Genomic DNA, 21049 nt, shown 5'->3' with positions numbered 1-21049 from the left:
GGAACTAGAGGTATGACCATATTACCCCATGGCTCCATACATTCCAGTGGTTCCCAGTAACCCCCTAGATCCTATTTGACATTCGAAGTCCATCCTAATCTAGGCCCTTCCTTTCTTTCCAGTCTCTTATTCCCTCCATATAATCTTCAGTTCAGTGACACTGACATCGTTACTATTTCACAAACAAGACATACATTTTCACTGGCTATCCCCCTGCCTGGAATTCTCTCCATCTTCATCTCTACCTATTGCCTTTTCCTTCCTTCCTCCCTTCCTTCCTTCCTCCCTCCCTCCCTCCCTCCCTCCCTCCCTCCCTTCCTTCCTTCCTTCCTTCCTTCCTTCCTTCCTTCCTTCCTTCCTTCCTTCCTCCCTCCCTGTTCTAAGTAAAATTACATCCTTTAAAGGAAGCTTCTCTTAACTCCACCTAATTCTGGTCCCTTCCCTCTCTTTGAATTATTTCCTACTTATTTTATATATAACCTGTTAGTATATATTTATTTGCCTTTAGACTTAGCCATTAGATTGTGAGTGTTTTGAAGACAAAGACTGTTTTTTGTATTTCCAGTGCGTAGTGCTGTGTCTGGCACATAGCAGGCACTTAATAAATACTAGTTGACTATCTTGTATCTTAATAGTATTTTTTTTCCAATTACATGTAGAGATGATTTTCAACATTCATTTGTGTACAATTTTGAGTTCCACACCTTTTCCCTTTCCTTCCTTCCCTTCCGCTCCCTAAAACAGCAATCTGATATAACTTATACATGTATAATCATGTTAAACATATTTCCATGTTAGTCATGTTGTGAAAGAATCAGAACTAGAGAATTAGAACAAAAAGAAAAAGAATCAGAACATTAGAAAGGAAAACAAAATTTAAAAAAGTGAAAATAGTTTGCTTTAATCGGCATTAAACTCCATAGTTCTTTCTCTGGATATGGATGGCATTTTCCATCACAGGTCTTTTAGAGTTGTCTTTGATCACTGTATTGAGTTGAGAAGAGTGATGTCTATCATAAATTATCATCATACAATGTTGCTGTTACTGTATTTGGTATTTTCCTTTGATCATGTATCAATTGGGGAATGACTTGTGTCCTGATAAATTGGACTTCGTTCCCTATATATATTTGAGAAATGAGGGGATTTTCAGAGGTACATGTGATAAAAAGTTTTCCCCAGCTTTCTGTTTTCCTTCTAATCTGGGTGACATTGATTTTATTTTTAAATTTAATGTTAATTTAATATATATATATATATATATATAATGTTAATTAATATATAAATGTTTATATATATATATATATAAATAGTTAATTTAATTTATAATGTTCCCTATTTCCTCTTTGATCATAAACTCTTTTCTTCTCCTTTGATCTGAAAAATAAACTGTTCCTTGTTCTCCTAACTGGCTTATGGTATTACCTTTTATTTCTATATCCTGTACCTATTTCAATTATATCTTGGTAAAAGATTTGAAATGTTGATCTATGCTTAGTTTCTGCTTACTAATTTCCAGTTTTCCCAGTGTTGCTTATCAAATCCCAACCCCTCCTAATTCTGCTACCTTCCCTCTCTTTGAATTATTTCCTACTTATTTTATGTATAGCCTGTTAGTATATATTGAGACTAGAGGATATTTTGATGCTGTTTAATTTGATGGAGTCTTTGGGTTTATCAAGTAGTAGCTCATTATCATTATTTACTACCCTTCTTCTGTACCTAACCTATTCTACTGATCCACCACTCTAACAAATAGTTTTGATGATTACCACTTTAAAAGAGTTTTAAGGGGCAGCTAGGTGGCACAGTGGATAGAGCACCAGCCCTGGAGTCAGGATTTGAGTTCAAATCCGGCCTCAGATACTTAATGCTGACCTAGCTGTGTGGCCTTGGGCAAGCCACTTAACCTCGTTGCCTTGCAAAAAAAAAATCTTTTACCAAGATATGATTTGAGTTTGGTATGACTCAGTCACTTCCTTTGCAATTTTCCCCCATTGATTCCCTTGCTATTCTCGATCTTTTGGTCTTCCAAATGAACTTTGCTACTGTTTCTAGTTCTATCAAACAATTTGTGGTAGTTTGACTGCTTTGATACTGAATAAGTAAATTAGGTAGAATTCTCATTTTTACTATATTAGCATTTTCCAGTTGTTTACATCTGACTTGATTTGTGAAAAAGTATTTTCTAATTGTATTCATAGAGTTCCCGGGTTTGTCTTAGCATATAAACTCCTAATTATTTTATTTCGTTATTTTATTTTTTGTTTGTTTTTGCAAGGCAACGAGGTTAAGTGGCTTGCCCAAGGCCACACAGCTAGGTCAGCATTAAGTATCTGAGGCCGGATTTGAACTCAGGTCCTCCTGACTCCAGGGCTGGTGCTCTATCCATTGAGTGACCTAGCTGCCCCTTAAACTCTTTAAACTCCTTTAAAGCTAGGTAATTATTATTAAGTGTCTGAGGACAGATTTGAACTCAGGTCCTCCTGACTCCAGGCCTGGTGCTCTCTCCATTGCACCACCTAGCTGGCCCTTGTTTATTATTTTAAATGGATTTTCTCTTTCTATCTCTTGTTGTTAGGTTTTTTTCGTTATATATATATATATATATATATATATATATATATATATATATATATATGTGTGTGTGTGTGTGTGTGTGTGTGTGTGTGTGTGTGTGTATATATATGTATGTAGTGATAATTTTGGGGGATTTATCTTATATGCTGTTAATTGTTTCAAGTAGCTTTTTAGTTGATTCTCTTAGGTTCTCCAAGTACACCACCTGCAAAGAGTGAGAACTTTGGTTTCTCATTGCAGATTCTAATTCCTTCAATTTCTTTTTCTTCTTTTATTTCTAAAGCTAACATTTCTAGTACAATATTGATGCCCTTGTTTCATCCCTGATCTTACTGAAAATGCTTCTAGCTCATCACCATTACATGCAATGCTTGCTGATAGCTTCAGATAGATACTGCTTATCATTTCAAGGAGAACTTCATTTATTCCTATGCTCTCAACTATTTTTAATATGAATGAGTGCTGTATTTTGTCAAAAGCGTTTTCAGCATCTATTGCGATAATCATATGATTTCTGTTGGTTTTGTTATTGATGTGGGCAGTCATGCTGATTGTTTTCCTAATATTGTTCTAGTTGGCATTCTTGGTATAAATCCCACATGGTCATAGTATATTACTATGTGATAAATGACTATAATCTCTTTCCTAATATTCTATTTAAAATTTTTACAGCAATATTCATTAGGGAAATTGGTCTTTAATTTTCTTCTTCTTCTTCTTCTTCTTCTTCTTTTTTTTTTTTTTGCAAGGCAAACCGGGTTAAGTGGCTTGCCCAAGGCCACGCAGCTAGGTAATTATTCTCTGAGACCAGATTTGAACCCAGGTACTCCTGACTCCAGGGCCGGTGCTTTATCCACTGCGCCACCTAGCTGCCCCAGTCTTTAATTTTCTTTCTCAATTTTGGCTCTTCTGGTTTCAATAACAGCACCATATTTGTGATAGTCAAACAATTTGGCAGGATTCCTTCTTTGTCTATTTTTTTCTAAAAAGTTTTCTTTATTATTGAAATCAGTCCTTTAAATATATGGTAGGAATAATTTGTAAATCTGTCTAGCCCTGGAGATTTTTTCTTGGCAGTTCATTGATAGCTTGTTCAATTTCTTTTTCTTATATGGGGTTATTTAAGTGTTTTATTTCTTCTTCCGTTAATCTGTATATTTTTTCGGTAAATATTCAACCACTTCATTTAGCTTATCAGATTTATTTCTGTAAAGTTGGGCAAAATATTGTTGAATTATTTCTTTACTGTCCTCTTTATTGGTATGAGTTCACCCTTTTCATTTTTGGTACTGGTGATTTGGCTTTCTTCTTTTTTTTAAAATCAAATTAACCAAAGGTTTATCTATTTTATTGATTTTTTTCATAAATCTACTTAGTTTATTTTTCAGTTCAATAGTTTTCTTACTTTTGATTTTATTAATATCTCCTTTGATTTTCAGAATTTCTAAATTGTATTGGGGATTTTTAATTTGTTATTTTTCTATCTTTTTTAGTTACTTGCCCAATTCATCAATCTCATCTCTCTCTTTCTCATATTCAGCTAAACATTTAGAGATATAAAATTTCCCCTAGGAACTATTTTAGCTACATCCCATAAGTTTTGGTAGGTTGTCTCATTATTCTTAATATTTTTGATGAAATTATTGTTTGTATGATCTGTTGTTTGACTCATTCTTTTTTTGCCTAGATTTTCAATAGTTCTTTTTAATTTTAAACTTAAAGACAAAATGAGAAAAGAAAAAAAATTACCATGTGCACAACAGAACATAAGAAAGGATTCAAAATGTAAAGCAATAAATTTTCATTTCAAGAAAGCCTATATAATAAATACTACATATTGTTTACAAAATTGTCCATTTTTTTCTTTGCTTCCTTGTAGGTTTTCTTTTGTTCTCAGCTGTGCACTTTTTACTTTTTTTTCACCCTTATCCCCCAAGAAGTATGTAATTAAGACACATATATTTGTATACACAGATACAAATACACATACATATACCCACATACTTATATATCATACACAGGAGTCATTTAGCCAGTCCTAGTTCCTCTTCTTATCTTCATTGCCACATCACCAATTACCTGCATATTCATAGGTATCTATAATCCTATTCATAGGTATCTATAATCATACCCATATGTAAGACCATACTATGCTCATTTCTACTTAATTCTCTGTTTTTTTTCCTGAAGGTGGATAGAATCTTTCTTCATAAGCACAGATCTTTCCATATTTTTCTTAATTTACAGGCTCATCATTTCCTCCACCACAGCAATATCTCTACCTTATATCATCTAATTATTTAGATCTGATGCTGACCTCCTCCTGTTAATATACATACATGGGTATATAGATACATATGTATATGAATGTGTATTACATATATCAGGTTTGTTTATATGTTACATTTATACATATACATATTCTTTTAAATATTTTTTTTTCAGTTTTTGCTAGGCAATGGGTCTAAGTGGCTTGCCCAAGGCCATATAGCTAGGTAATTATTAAGTGTTTCAGGCTGAATTTGAACTCAGGGACTTCTGACTCCAGGGCCGGTGCTCTATCCACTGCACCACCTAGCTGCCCCACTATTCTTTTAAATATTGCCAACATAGAAACTTTATTTTGTTTAAATAAACATGTCTGTATTGTTTTCTTTTATTTTCCTTATCAATTGGGGAGGTTGGGAAGGGATATAGAAATGCAAGGTTTTGACCATTAAATATAATTTTAATAAAAGAATCTGTAAAAGTGAATAGAACCAGAACAATTTTTACTATAACATCAATATTGAAAGAACAAATCTTTTTGAAACTTTAGAATTCTGATGAATGATTCAATCATGATTCCAAAGGACTAAAGAGCACTAGGCCTGGAATCAAGAAGACTTGAATTCACAGGTGGTTTCAGACACTAGCTGAGTGAGCCTGGGCAAGTCACTTAACTTCCGTTTACTTTAATCCATTGGAGAAGTAAATGGCTGTGGGAACACAGGCTATTCTAACGGACCACCACCTGGACAGTCTCAGGAGCTGGCATGCCGCCCTTAGAGATAAAGTGTGCCAGAGTCCTTGGGAGCTGGAGTCCTTGGGAGCTGGACATTCCACCCCACCGACCAAGGGCACTACACACAGCTGTGCCTTATCACCTCCTCCCTAACATACCCCCCCCCATCCTGTACTGCAAGATGCTGCACGTACACAACGCTTTCACCCCCATTCCCTCATTATTCTTTGTTCTACCCTGGAAGACCTAATGGTATATATGTAATAGCTAAGCAGTAATAAAATTGAGCCGGAGGCATAAGGCAGTAGTGGCTTGACTCCTTATTCTCAGCTCCCCTCCAGGAGGGGGGTCACCACTGTGGGCCCCAAGGAAGCAAGCCACAACAAATGGCAACCATTTGCCAATAAGACACCATGAACAATATGGCTTATGGGATCATGAAGAGTTAGATAAGACTGAACAACAACAGCAATGATGAAAATTGCCATCCATCCATCTCATAATAAAGAGATGATGGATTAATTTGCAGCATAAGGAATATTTGGCCAATGAACATGATCGATGTTTAAATTTGTTTTTTTTTTTTTTTAGATTTTTCAAGGCAATGGGCTTGCCCAAGGCCACACGGCTAGGTAATTATTAAGTGTCTGAGGCCGATTTGACCCAGGTACTCCTGACTCCAGGGCCGGTGCTCTATCCACTGTACCACCTAGCCACCCCTTAAATTTGTTTTCATTTACTATGCATATATATAATAAAAGGGCTTCTTCCCCTTTCTTTTCCTTTCCCTTCCTACCTTTCCTCAGAGTGTAGAGTATAGAAGGAGTAAAATAGATGCTCTCTCTCATTCTTTCCATACACACACATACACACATATATGTCTGCATGCACACATACATAGAATTTAAATATGTACATACACACAGGTACATATGTACAAACAAAAGTCAGTCCCCAATAAAAACATCATCAAAGGCTATGAACAAAGAGTTCTTAAAACAAAATTGTAAATTACTAGCAACCATATGAACAAATGCTCCAAATAATGAAAGAAATCAAAACAACCCTGAAGTTCACCTTAGACCCTACAAATCATCAAAGATGCCAAAATTTGCAACAATAAATGTTGGCAATGCTATGGGAAGATAAGTACCATGATGTTATTGTTGGTGGAGCTGTGAATTGGTACCACTTTTTCAAAAAACAATTTGGAATTAGGATCCTGAGATTAGGGAGATTATGATTCTATAAACATACACCATATGATAAACTCCTTGAAGACAGGAACTATCTTTGACCTTTTTTTTTTTTGTTTTTTTCCAGAACTTATCACAGTTCCTGGTACATAGGAGTCACTTAAATATTGATTCTCTGACACTCACAAAGATCATTAGAAATGCTCAGAAAGAGAAGTGCCTTTGACCCACTTTCTGCTAAGAGAATGGGAAGCTTTAGGTCTTCAGTTCTCCACTAGGACTTTAGGGGATAAGATTAAGTCAAAGGAAAAAGAGAGTGGAAGAAATGATATTATAAACCTATAAAGAAAAAAAAAACTGATCTGACCCACACCCACCCTGGGGATGTATATTTATCAGACCAAAACCAACTCAGCAGCTTCTTCCCTAACCTATAGAGCAGCTGGGTGGTAGCAGTAGAAAAACATAATCTTAATTGAAATCATAGACAATCCCAAATGAGGTCACAGAAAGTTGGACATGAAATGATTTAACAGCATCAACAATGACAAAGAACCTCCACCTGGAAAGCCACAGCACAAGTAACCTGCCTTTTCCCCATTAAAAACTACAACAACAAAAACTAACAACTCCAGTTTGGGGGCTGCTAAAAACTATCTGCTCAGGAAAAAATTCCATAGAGTTTACCAGGAGAGAAGCAAAGATGCCCCCATTGGGCAAATTTTGAGACCCGGGTTGAAGTTATCCTTACTCAGGCAGACCAAGTTTATAGTTCCCCAATATCCCATCCTGGTACAGCTCTTTTTGAGATGAGTCCAGGCACCTCCACTCCTCCGAAACTCCACGGCTACATCTTTAAATGCCACCAATTCCTACAAAATCAAATACGTTTGTTTTTACAGAAGTAGTAAGCTTTGGCAATCATACAGGGAAAGGTGGTTCTGGCCAGGTAAATGGAGAGAAGTGGATATGTGTGAGAGATGTTATGCAGATAGAATCAACAAGACTTAGTGACCCATTGAACATGAGGGCTATGGGAAAAGGGCAGGTGAGGACCATTCTAAAATCATAATCTAAGGGACTAAAAACATGTTACATTCAGTAGAAATAAGGAAGTGCATTGGATGAGTAGGTTTGGGTGAAAAGATGATTACTCTTTGAGATCTGTTGAGTTGGAGAAACCTCTGGGATATGTTTTGAAATTTCTTGCAGGCAATTGGTGATGTGGCAATGAAGATAAGAAGAACTAGGACTGGCTAAATAACTTTTGGAGTTGTATACAGAGAGATGATAATTGAATCCAAGGGAGTAGCTGAGATCACTAAGAAAGAAAGAGAATATATAGAGAAGAGAGTTTGAGACAGAGCTTTGAGTTATACCCAAGGGTCAGGGAGTGAATGATGATATCAGTGATTCAGCAAGCGCCTGAGAAAGGCTGCTCAGGAAGGCAAGAAACAAAGTGCTTCAAAACTCCAGATTGAACGGCCCACATATTTAAATGCTGCAAAGAGTGCTAAAAAATGAGGGCTGTGAAAGAAAGTTGCATTGTACAAATATGGGAGATATAACCAATTTTATGGCCAAATTATTTTTTTTAATTTGAGAACTATATAATTTTTTTTTTTTTTTAGTTTTTGCAAGGCAATGGGATTAAGTGGCTTGCCCAAGGCCACACAGCTAGGTAATTATTAAGTGTCTGAGACCGTATTTGAACCCAGGTACTCCTGACTCCAGGGCCAGTGCTCTATCCACTGCGCCACCTAGCCGCCCCTTACCATTATTTTTTTTTAAATTCTGAGTTCCAAATTCTTCCTTTCGTCTCTGCATCACCCATGTAGAAGATTAGCAAATATTATGTCAATTATGGATGTGAAGTCATGCAAAACATTTTCGCATTAGCCATCTAGCAAAAAAATTGGGAAAAATGAAGAAAGCAGAAAAAAAATCTGCACCCATCTGTACTTGGCATTCATTAGTTCTTTTTTTTGTTTGTTTAGGTTTTTGGTTTTTTTTGCAAGGCAAATAAGGTTAAGTGGCTTGCCCAAGGCCACACAGCTAGGTAATTACTAAGTGTCTGAGGTGGGATGTGAACTCAGTACTCCTGACTCCAGGGCTGGTGCTCTATTCACTGCGCCACCTAACCTCACCTCATTCATTAGTTCTTATCTTGAGGTGGAGAGCATTTTTTATCATGGGTCCTTGAGAACAGATAATTCCTTTTTATCAACTTCACAGACCCAGAAAGTGATGGATATAGATTGATTCCAGCAAAACCCACAAAGCAAGAAGCTAGAACCTCTAAATAAAGTAGAAATTCCATAAATTAATGTTGAATAAGTAAAAATAAAGAATGAAAATATGAACTTCATGCAAAATTTACTATTAAGTGAGCCCCCAAACACTGTAATTCTGATCATGCTATCAGACAAAGCAAAAATAAAAATGTACAGTATAATGTGAGATAAACAGGGAAACTGTGACTCTGAACCTGCATTTTCCTCTAGATCTTGCCTAGATTTCCTATTTGCTTATTCTACAAATGATACTTTTTTGAATGATGAAATCCTTCCCTGCTGTACTCCAGATTAACACCTAACACATCTCAAGAATACAAAATACATATATTTGTACATATATACACACCTATCTATGTATATAGATATAAATATGAATATATATCTCTATATAGAGACATATATAAAGCAAACAAAAATGAAAGATAATTACATGGTTCTATATGCTCCTTTCTGACTACATATAAGACTGAATGTCTGTGAAGTCATTTGGAATTTTCAATAGTGAAATAAAGTGAGAATATTGGGGGTAGTTTTGCAAAAGCTGCAGATAACATGTGAAGGCTATCAGATGACACAGAAAAAGTGTAGAAACTAAGAAATGAATAAAATATGTATAGTGTTGTACAATATCAACACATTTTATCTTTTCATATCATATATATATATATATACACATATCATAATAGTTCTGACTGCTTCTGTGATACAAAGAGAATGCTAAAAACTGGTATGCAAATTTTCCAGACTCCAAGCCCCTAACCCTGCAACATGGTAGGGATAACTAATGTAAGTCAAGCCCTCTGAAAACCTTCAAACACTATATAATGACCGTTGTTATTATTATTTTATTATTGTCATTATTCCCTCTACTGCTTGAATTTCCTTATAGAACCTATATCCTTACTAGATAATGCCACTCTATTTTTTTTTTTAGGTTTTTTTCAAGGCAAATGGGGTTAAGTGGCTTGCCCAAGGCCACACAGCTAGGTCATTATTATGTGTCTGAGGCCGGATCTGAACCCAGGTCCTCCTGACTCCAAGGCCGGTGCTTTATCCGCTACACCACCTAGCCGCCCCATGCCATTCCATTTTTAATGTTTCTTTTAAATGATGTCTTTTCTCCCTCCTTTCCTCAGCCATTTTCGGGTTATAGGTCATGTCACAATGCTTCAGTGATATTTATGGGGTCTAATTTATCTTCTTGAATTATTGTTACTTGATCACCATTTATGGATAAATATCCAAGACCAGAATAGAACTTGAATCTCCATAAATGTTAAGGACAAGAATGACGGCATACCTGAATAATAACGATCTATGATTTCTTTCCGGTCTTCTCTGCAGTCCCTACAAATCCAGCACCTCACATCGGATGATTAGATGTACTTGCCTAGGCAATCATCCAGTGTTAGCTGATAGCAAGATCGGTTAACAGGACCTAAGCCTACAAAAGCTTAACACCAGGATGCTTTGACAAATATTCAGCCTCCGTATAGCATTGTTATTATTAAGGAACAGGATCATGAGCTGGTGAATTATACTCACCCTGGCAATGCTTCATCCTGTGGCAGGGATGAGTCGGGAAAGGGCCAATGGTTTGCACAGAGACACTGGTTTTTTCCCCTCTCTCTAATATACACGGCTTGACTGATTGGTCACACTGATCTACTTGAACTTAGAGAAGTATCAAAACTTGTGATTTTTCTATTTATTAGTATGATCTGTATAATAAATTTAATAATCGTAACTTAGTTTCTAGAGATATTTTTTATAAGCAGACTCTGGGCCTGGGAAACAGTGAAAACAAAATAACAGAAGTCATCCATCAATCCTGACAGGTCCTGCCCTGAACTGTGTTAAGTGAAGTGAATCAACATAACTCATATGTTCTGGAAAACCCAAACTACAATCAATCCAGCCATTCTCACAGGGATCCTATTTGGATGGTCACAGATGATGTGGTCATTGTGTTGTCCTATGTGGTGGGCTTGTCCTGGGGGTTCACTCAGGCTCCCGGTCTGATTGTTCTGTGATTCACCTTCTCACTTAGGATCATGTATGAAATGTCCAACTCCACAAGAGCAAGACAGAGGGAGCTGCAAGTAATGGACTAATTAATAAACTGCTATCTAATTTGCTGGCACTTTGTCTCTGGCCTGCTTTGTCTCTAACCTGCCCGGGTTAGAGATTGCTCAGCAAAAATTTGGTTAACAGTAATACCACTACTGGGTCTGTATCCTGAAGAAATCATGGAAAAAGATAAAACCCCACATGTACAAAAATATTCATAGCAGCTCTGTTTCTAATGTCAAAGAATTGGAAATTGAAGGTTTACCCATCAATTGGGGAATGGCTGAAGAAATATATAAATACTATGACTCCATAGTATTATTCTATAAGAAATCAGGAGAGATGGGAATTTCAGAAAAGCCTGGAGAGACTTGCACGAACTGATGCTGAAGGAGATGAGCAGAATCAGAAGAACATTGTACACACCACCACCAACATGGGTGATTATCAAACTTGATAATTGTTATAAATGAATGAATGCTAGAGTGAGAGAAAATTGTACATTTTATTCACGAACCTTGCAAGATACACCTTACAAGATTACGGGTACCTCACTCCTAAGCATGGGGCACACCTTAGTCTCAGGAGTCAGGTAATTTATTGTCCTCAGAAACTCTTTCCCCTCCCTCTTGGATGTTCTTAGGCTCTCAGAGTTTGAGTTACAATCTAAAAGGTCTGCCCATTCCATGATATGCCCCTAATATGATCCCCCCACATCATACAATGCATGATATTCTAATGAACCCCAATTGTCACAGGGGGCATGTAGGTTCATATTCAATTACCTAATTGTGCAGACTCAGTAACATTAGGTCAAGATCTCTTGGTCACTCTTGACTGGTTGAGAACCAGTTTGGGGTTGGTTATCCCTGGAATGGGATTAGGAAAACCTCTTCCAGTCCTGTGATTGGCTGGGCCATTCCCCCTTTGTAATGGATTCTCTAAGGGCTCCCCCTCCACACCCTGTGAGGACCAACACCCTACATTCCTCACAATGAACTTGTTCACTCCATCAGTGCAATGATCAGCGATAATTTTAGGGGATCTATGATAGAGAATACCATCTATATCCAGAGAAGGACCAAAGCTTATTATCTTCAATTTCTAAAGTTGTCTTATTAAGTAATTTTGCTATCTCCTTAGTTTTCCTTCTTCCTTTTGGATCGGACTCCTCTCTCGCCACAAGTTCAATTTTGATCTATGCATATCATGGAAGCAAATATAAAGACTTTATCAGATTGCCTTCTGTAGGGGGAGGGAGGGGAAGGGAAGGGAGGGAAGCAGAAAAAAATTGTAAAACTCAAAACCTTGCAAAAAAAATTATTGGGGGGGGCAGCTAGGTGGCACAGTGGATAAAACACCGACCCTAGAGTCAGGAGTCCCTGAGTTCAAATCCAGCCTTAGACACTTAATAATTACCCAGCTGTGTGGCCTTGGGCAAGCCACTTAACCCTATTTGCCTTGCAAAAATCTAAAAAAAAAATGATTGGTAGAACTACCTTTTTATGTAATTAGGGCCTCCTGACTCCAGGGCTGCCACCTAGCCACTCCCTTTGTAATTAGAGAACAAAAAAAAATATCTATATAATGGAAAAAGAAGTTTGGTTAACAACTGTTACCATGGTGCCTTGGTCATAAAGGAATTGACTCCTGCCAGGAATGTCTTGACATCTAGGATAATGGAGACTTATTACTCTTGGCATGGAAATAAAGGCAATAACAAAAGGCTAATAAAATATCTGTCGGCTGTAGCCTGCCCCAGGAAATCCACAGATACTACATAGCTTGTTCTAAACCCATTAGCTATAGGGAAAGCACTAATTATTTTAGTTACTACATCTTCTATGAACAGGCAAAAGACTAGACAAGGATTTAGTGCTCTGTCTCTGGGTGGTATCTCTGACTTCTCAACACTGCTAGCTAATTCTTCTGACACAGGGATGTTAGCAAGGGCGCATCAGAGTTAGAGAGGAATTCTCTCTCCTCTGGACTCAGCCTTTCCTCCTCTCTCTCTCTCTCTCTCTCTCTCTCTCTCATCTCTCTTCTTGTGCCATCTCCTCTGGACTCAGCCTTTCCTCCTCTCTCTCTCTCTCTCTCATCTCTCTTCTTGTGCCATCTCCTCTGGACTCAGCCTTTCCTCCTCTCTCTCTCTCTCTCTCATCTCTCTTCTTGTGCCATACATTCAAGTTGACCACGGTCAAGAGGTGTGTTCCATCCCGTTCCATAATTTCTATTACGGCTTGCCTCACCTGCTCACCTCTGCCTTGATGCCATATTTCACCACATTTACATTCCATTGTTCTCATACCTCCCCACACTGTGCAATGGCAGGAGACAAATACAAAGACTAAGAGAGAGATGGAAATGAATGATTACACTGGGTAAAAAGAAAAGGGCACCGAGTAAGTAGAAAACAACCCCTGAGAAGTAAATTACATAGAAAGAGGGGGCAGCTAGGTGGCGCAATGGATAGAGCACTGACCCTGGAGTCAGGAGGGTCTGAGTTCAAATCCAACCTCACACATTTAATGATTACCTAGCTGTGTGATCTTGGGCAAGTCACTTAACCCCATTGCCTTGGTTTGCAAAAACCAAAGGAAAAAAGACAAAGAAAGACAACATAGTATTTGGAAGAAGAGTTCCATGTAGGACCAAAGGTCCTGAATTCAAATCTTTGCTGAGCTCCTCACCCCTCTTGTGGCGTTTACCAAGCCACCTCCCTACTCAAGCCCTTGATTACAAGATAGCTAGCTTAGAAGATCTCCAAGTTCTTTTCCAGCACTAAAATGAGACTTCTCTGGAGGTTTATTAGGTTGTGGAATATGCAGAAAAATTATCCGTACTTTGAGAATCAACACATTATAGTAGAAAAGAAGAAATTCTCACTTACTTGAGGAACCTTAACTGGAAGAATCACAGGGGCAGTACTCTCTCAGTACTCCCTTTTCTTGGGGGATATGTTGAGATAGAGAGATAAAGCTAGGGAGGAAAAGAGAACAAGAAGAAAAGAGACGTGATCCCTGCCTTACAGCTCCTAAAAGCATGGTGCTATAAATTCTTTGTCCCTTTTCTGTCAAATGGAGATCAGAGAGAAGCCATGGATGGCTTAGAAAATAGGAAATGTCACGTCCACTCTTCCTACCTATGGGGAAGTCCCTTATTGTTTCTAAGGCTCAGCTTTCATAACTGCAAAGAGGGAGTAATGACAGCTCCTCTAGGTTAGGTGCAATAAATGATGGAACTCAAATGATATAGTATATATGTCAGGTGTTATGTAAATGTATTATTTTATTATCATATTCTCAGTTTCTGAATGACATCAAGATAGATATGTTCAACATGAATTTATTAAGCAGTATGAACTCCTTGAGAGCAGGGATGGTTGCCTTTTTTTGGTCTTTGTGTTCCCAGAATGAACTTATACAATGTCTGGCACATAGTAGGTGCTTAATAAATGTTCATTAACTAAGTACCAACTGTGTGTCAGTCATCATGCTAATCAAGTATACAAAGAAATATAAAACCTTTCCCTCATCTCAAGGAGCTCTCATGCTAATGGAGGAGACAATATACAACAAAGGATATAAAAATTATAAAAAATAAATCAGAGCTCATTAAGAGAAGAAAGAGACAAACACTGAAGGAGCTTGGGAAATGGTTCTTGCAGAAGGCGGAACTTTAGCTGAGACTTGATAGGTTCCTGGACCTGGACAAGAAACTGTCCTACTGGTTTTCATTATTTTGTGTTCTGTGTACAAAGATTTTGAGGATCTTAGAATCACAAGGTTTTTGAGTTGAAAGAATTCAGGCTCCATTTAGTCCAACCCATGAGGCCAGGACAATCCCTAGTACAACAAATAAGTCTACCAATCATTGCTTTCCACCTGCGACCAGAAGGGATGTTGGTGGTTAAGGAGAGAAGGAAGCTAACCTTTAACTCAATCAGACCATAGAGTATAAAACAGACAACTTAGATTACAGGACATTGAAAATATTTTACATAAACAAAATTAAAGCATCTCAGATAAAGGAAATAGTCTACTGGGAGAAAGAGAAAAAAATAGAGATGAAGATTTTGACTTCATGTCAGGAAAATTTATGAACACTCAGAGCCATTCCAAAGTAGAAATCCTGACAGGCTCCCCCCAGAAGACCTTCAACCAGAAGGACAACTCTTGCTGACAATGTTATGGAAGGACCTTTGGTTTATTCTTTGGACTGGATGACTGCTGTTGTGCCTTCTATGATTTAATGACTTTTCTGAGAAGGCTGAAGGAATCCATAATACTCCTTCATTCATGATTTATAGAACCAGTCTCTCCTCTTTAGTGTCTCTCAGGGGAAGAGGTCTCCTGAAATTTTAAAAAGCTTAATCCTTGTTGGTCTTTGATTTCACCTCATGTCACCTTGTCCAAGAAGATCTTGCATCAATGATTATATCCTTCCTCTCTATGTCTTGTGCCTTAAGTGTCCTGCTGGGCAGAGCATGTTCCCTGAGTGAAAGTGGCAATGGGCAGGGCCAAGTCTGGGATGGGTGTCTACTATAATATCACCAGCAATGATTTCCACCTGTGTCAGAACAAGACAGTTTACACCTCCTGCTGCCAGCCTTAGAACACTCAGGAGAATATCAGACTTAAAGTCAGAAAGATCTAGGTTCAAATTAGCCTCAGACACTTACCAGTTGTGTGGCCATGAGTAAGGAGCTCCATTTTCTTCACATTTAAATCTATATAACAACAGCACATAACTATTATCGTGAGGATCAAATGACAAAATTAGGAAGAATAAGGTCTGGCACACACTGTCAGCCTCTTCAGATGAGAAGATCTCAGACCACGCACATCCTAGTGCCATGAGCCTTCCATCTCCTGCTGGGCACAATGTGTCTTCTGAGGAAAAGTTGCTAAGAATCTGATTAGGCATCTTCTACCTGGATGTGGCAATGAGGAGCAAAGCATCTTCTACCTCCCGTTGCCAGTCAAATCATCCAACTTGGTTGTGGAAAGATTGATGCTCCCTTTGACTTTAGCCCTTCCATTTTCTGACTGTACCCATCCATTGAGGGAAAATGGGTAGTGTCCTTCACTCAATGATAAACATTTTCACACCTGGTCATACCTTTCGCATGCTTCGAACTCCTGTAGATCATCATCCATACCACACTGTATACCCCTTACCATCCTATTTCTCATTGGTATCTATGTCATTCCTCCCACCCTAAAGGTTCAACTTAATCTCCACTTAAACCTTCCACGGTGCCCTCTGCAATGCCTATTCAATAGGTAACAAATTTCCCTTCATTCCACTCCTTTCATAGCTTTCTATCTTTTACTGAAACCTGTCTTTCCCCTGAGGAAATAGACATCCTGTCCACTCTTTCCAGAGCTGTCTGTATCTTCACGTATTCTCCTTGGCTCACTGGTTGGGGTGGTGGTAGTAATGGCTCCTTGCTCCTCATTGCCAAGTCCAGGTTCTTCCCTTTCTTCCATCACCCAGTAACCTTTCTTCCTTTGAAGTCATGCTACTTATAACCACTACACAATTAAATTCCTAGTAGCTATTGTCTACAGACTCCCAGGTCACCCCCCTTCCTTCCTCATTAAATTGGATGCCTGGCTTACAGTTTTTTTCTCTTTCCCCCAACTCCTCATACTAGGGGACTTCAGTATACATATGGATTCTTCCTCAAATATCAAACCACTCAGTTCCTCAACCAACTCACTTCTTATGAACTAGTGATCCCATCAACCTCAGCCTCACACAAAACTGGTCAAACCCTTGATCTTGCCATTACTCATATATGTATCATTTCTATGTTAAAGAATTCTGAAATCCCCTTATCTGCCCATAATCTATTGACTTTCATTTCCCATATAGTCATACTCTTCAATTTCACTGTGATCTCCTGGCCTCTGACCCCTCCTTTGTCTTCCAAGTCATCTCTGTCACCTTCTTTCCATCTTGTCTCTCTGGTGACCTAACTCAAGTCCTTGCTTTCTTTCTCTCTTGAATCTCTAGTCCCTTCACCATAGTCTATTAGGCCAGCCTTGGATCACTCTCACTATTTATTGCTTTCACTCTTAGACACATGCTGCTTAGTGAAGATTGAGAAAATCACACAAATATTCTCACAATTTGTACTTTCAATTTCTTGCTGCTGGGCAATCCTACTATACTACCCTCTCAACTCACTCCCACTGCACAGTCACTCTTCCAAATCTTTTCATCTGACTTTAAACATCCCATGACTCCCCCTTCTTCTCCCTCTCTCAACTGAGAATTTTGCCTCATATTTTATTGGGGGGGGGGAAATAAAGCCATTTGCTGAGAACTCCCTCTTCTCCCCCTTTCTGCATTACTCACTTGCTTTCTGTCATTTTCTCCTTTCCTGTCTCACAAAATGAGATGATTTTACAGCTTTGCAAGGCCAGCCCCTCTGCCGGTTCATGTAATCCCATTCCACTCCTTCTTCTCCAATTGATTGCTCCCTTTTATTCTGTCACTTCTTTTCAATCTCTTGCTGTCTTCAGACTCATTTTCTACGGCCTACAGGCATGTTCATGTCTTTCCTAATGTTAAAAAAAACTTCATTTGATCCCATCCAGCTATACTAACTATTGTTTTCTATTTCTTTGGCTTTTTGTAGCCAAAGTCCACAGCTGCTGCCACTTTTCTCATTTAACTAACAATCTGGCTTCCAACCTTGTAATTTCCCCAAACTGCTCATCTAAATTGTTAATGACCTCTCTGTTGCCAAATTCAGTGACTTTTTCTCAATCCTCATTTTCTTTGATTTCTTTGCAGCCTTTAACACAATTGATCACCTTCTCCTGAAAATATCTTCTCTCTAGGTTTCCAGAACATTGCTCTATCCTGGGTTTCCTTCTTCCTGTTGGACTGCTCTTCCCCTTTTTTGTTTTGCTGGATCCTTTTGCATCTCATGCCCTATAGTTTTCCCACAAGACTTTGTCCTGGATCCTCTTCTCTGCTCTCTCTATACTACTTAACTTAGTGAGCTCTTTAGATCCCATTGGTTAAATTGCTATCTATGCTAATGATTCTCAAATGTACCTATCCTGCCTTAATGGCTCCGGTGACCTCCAGTTTCTCATCTCCAGCTAATGATTTCAGGCCTTTGGAACTGGTTATCCAGTAGATATCTTCAATTCAACAGGTCTAAAATCCAGGTAAACTACTCAAATTCCATCCTCCCCATTCCCCAAGGTCATAACCTAAGAGTGATCTACTCCTCATTATGTCTTATCCCCTCTCCATATCCAATCTGTTACCCAAGCCTGCTGATTTCAACTTTGCAACATCTCTTTACATCATTTTCCTCTTCAGACACTGCCCCAACCTGGTCCAGGCCTTCATCTCTTCACACCTGGAGCACTAAAATAATCTACTGATGGGCCTGCCTCACATTTCTCCCTACTCCAATTCATCCTCCACTCAGCCACTTGAGTGATTTTCCTGAAGTGTTACCCTGACTACATTACCTCTATGCTCAGTAACCTTCAATGGCAACCAAACACTACAAGAATCAACTACAGGGGCGGCTAGGTGGCACAGTGGATAAAGCACCAGCCCTGGAGTTAGGAGGACCTGGGTTCAAATCTGGTCTCAGACACTTAATAATTACCTAGCTGTGTGGCCTTGGGCAAGCCACTTAACCCCATTTGCCTTGCAAAAACCTTAAAAAAAGAGAATCAACTACAAAATCCTCCATTTGACAGTCCAAGTCAATCATAACCTATCCCCTTCTGTCTTTGCAGCTGTCTTACATCTTGTTCCCATATCACATCTTTTTATTCCTTCTATCACATATTCTTTGTTGCAGTGACACTGACCTCCCAGGTCTTCTACAAACACGATACACCATGTCTCTGATCTTAGATCTTTATTATCCATGCCTGGATTTCCTTCCCTCATCCCAATAAAATATCATCTTCTCTGGAAGCCTTTCCCAAGCCCCAGCCAGAGGCCTTCAAAAGAAAGGGTCCTTCTGATCTCTAACCAAGTTCTTTCATAGTCTGTATCTTGTGACTGGAACATTTTCTCTCAACAGAGAAGCTCAGAAGGGGAAAACCAATGCCCCAACCTCTCATGGTGTCTGAGGATCAATAAAGATCACAGGTATAAAGTGCCTTGTAAACTTAAAACACTAAATAAATGTGTAATGATAATGATGAGGAGATGGAAAAAATGAAGGTGATGATGTTTATTATGATTAGCTGTAGCAAACATCTCACCTCCCCCTGACAACTTGGGTTGTTCCTTCTGGTCCATTTTGATCTGTAATTTATCTGAATTTATGAAGCACTTTGTCTGGAACAACAGTCATTTAATAAATGCCACTGTGTAATTCTCTAAGCTATGTGCTAGGGATACAAAGAAAGAAAATAGTGCCTGTCCTCAAAAAGTTCACATTTTAAAGGAGGAGACAACAAAAAGCCACTAACTGTGTTGCAAACAAAAACACCCTCAGGAAGCGCTTTGGTCATTGCTGCTAGTTTTATTTCTCCAACAAGACTTTGAGGTCTTGAGTAGAAAGAATGGTCTCTTAGACTTTTTTCAGATCATGGCCAACATCCCCACCAGCCTGGACTTTTTTGGCTGGATAAAGAAGTGTTCCAAGTGAGAGTATAGTGAGAACTATAGGACCAGTGAGGAAGGGGAGGCATCTAGGTAGGGTGAGTACCCCTCAACACAGCCTGTGATTAGAACTACGGGACAGGAATGATTGAAAAGGCATTTCAGCAAAGAGTGGTTGGGACATGACTCTGAGAAATCATTGTGTTATTCTTTCTTCTTTGCTCTTCCTCTCCCAAAGCCAGGAAAGAAAAGAGAGGAAGAAGGGAGAGGGAAGAAGAGTCATGCAATTTCCAGATGCCTTGGACCAGAGAATCCCATCCCTCTTGGTCCTCTCTTCACTTATATCCCCAAAATCCTTCAGGCTTCTCTAGAATGGAAAGTTAGAAGCATCTAAGCAAGAGAGAGCAGACCCCAAGCCAGGAATGCATTCCCGAAAGATACCAAGGGACCATATAGTGGCACAGGACTTAAGTCACAGTACTTGGGCACATGGCTGGGCCCCCCAGAAATCATTGGTTTAAAATATCAGATAAAACTCAATCTTCTATAAGAAGACTCCATCAGTCCCTCTTAATTTGAGTGCCCATTTATCTTGTTTACAATTCACTTTGCATGTATTTTTGTTCAAGTTATCTCTCATTAGATTGTAAGCTTTTCGAGGGCAGGGACTAACTTGTGCCTCTTTTTTGCAGCCTCAGCACTTGGCAGAGTGCCTGGTGCCTGATTGATTGCTGTTTTCTGATAGTACAAGTGAGGTCAGAAGGTCAAGGGAGGATGGGAGAGGTGAAAGCAGCAGCAGCTGGCTACCCTTACCTTCAAGTCCACTGGGTGAACCTCAGGGGAGGTGAGGGGAAAATGAGAGGGAGGAGAATCAGGTGATTCTCTGGAGACATCTGAGACTTAGAGGTGGTACACAGGTAAAGGATCCATTACATGCCCCCCCACCCCTTAGAGACATCAGTGCAGCACTGCCCCCCTCAAAAATACCAAACTTCAGGCCTCTCTTCCACCCCCTGCCTCAGTTTCCAGTCTTACCTGGTGAGGTAAGCCACTGAGGTAAATGCCTGCTTAGCCAGTTTCCTTTTCCATGCTGTATCATAGATTGACTTTTGCCCCAAGGACTGGAGGAAGGGATTTGTTGCAAGGGCAACAATATCCATCCCTCCTTGTCACCCCTGCCTTTTGGAAGACCTGTACTTGGAGGGGGAGAAGCAGAAGGAGCTGTCAATCATGGAGGTGATGGTTGGTTGGTTCTTGTCCTTCCTTATTGAAAAAGACCAAAATGGCATCACTATGTCAAATGA

Source organism: Macrotis lagotis, chromosome X (assembly GCF_037893015.1).
Source record: "Macrotis lagotis isolate mMagLag1 chromosome X, bilby.v1.9.chrom.fasta, whole genome shotgun sequence".
Classification (NCBI taxonomy): Eukaryota; Metazoa; Chordata; class Mammalia; order Peramelemorphia; family Peramelidae; genus Macrotis; species Macrotis lagotis.
Note: the sequence above shows the minus strand (reverse complement) of the source record.